The sequence below is a fragment of the Triticum aestivum genome, chromosome 7A, assembly GCF_018294505.1.
Source record: "Triticum aestivum cultivar Chinese Spring chromosome 7A, IWGSC CS RefSeq v2.1, whole genome shotgun sequence".
Classification (NCBI taxonomy): domain Eukaryota; kingdom Viridiplantae; phylum Streptophyta; class Magnoliopsida; order Poales; family Poaceae; genus Triticum; species Triticum aestivum.
This window is the reverse complement of record NC_057812.1, coordinates 97,390,425-97,391,253: the sequence shown is the minus strand read 5'-3', so window position 1 is coordinate 97,391,253 and position 829 is coordinate 97,390,425.

The following is an 829-nucleotide window of genomic DNA, read 5'->3' as shown; positions in this document are numbered from 1 at the left end:
AGAGAGAGAAGAAGCCATCTAGCTAATAACTATGGACCTGAAGGTCTGTGGTAAACTACTCACACATCATCGGACAGGCTATGGTGTTGATGTAGATGCCCTCCATGATCGATTCCCCCTCCAGCGGAGCTCCGAAAAAGGCCCCAAGATGGGATCTCTTGGGTACAGAAGGTTGTGGCGATGGAAATAGGGTTTCGTGGTGCTCCCGGATGTTTTCGGGGTATATGGATATATATGTGAGGAAGAAGTAGTTCGGTGGAGCTGCGAGGGGCCCATGAGGGTGGGGGCGGGCCCAAGGGGGCAGGCGCGCCTCCCTGTCTCGTGGCCACCTTGTTTCTTTCTTGACGTCTACTCCAAGTCCCCTGGATCACGTTTGTTCCAAAAATAACTCTCCCGAAGGTTTCATTCCATTTGGATTCCGTTTGATATTCCTTTTCTGTGAAACACTGTAATAGGCAAAAAAACAACAATTCGCACTTGGCCTTGGGTTAGTAGGTTAGTCCCAAAATAAAATAGAAGTGTATAATAAAGCCCATTAAACATCCAAAACAGATAATATAATAGCATGGAACAATAAAAAATTATAGATACATTGGAGACGTATCAGTGGCCGCCGGGATGATGAAGATTGCATCCGGTGATTATTTCCCCCTCCGGGAGGGTGTCGGAACATGGTCCAGATTGGTTTTTCTTGGCTATAGAGGCTTGCGGGCGTGGAACTTCTGATCTAGGTTAACTTTCGGAGGTTTCTAAATATGTAGGATTTTTAGCGTCAGTTTCATGCGAAGAAGGGCCTCAAGGGGCCCACTACCCACCAGGGCGTGCCAGG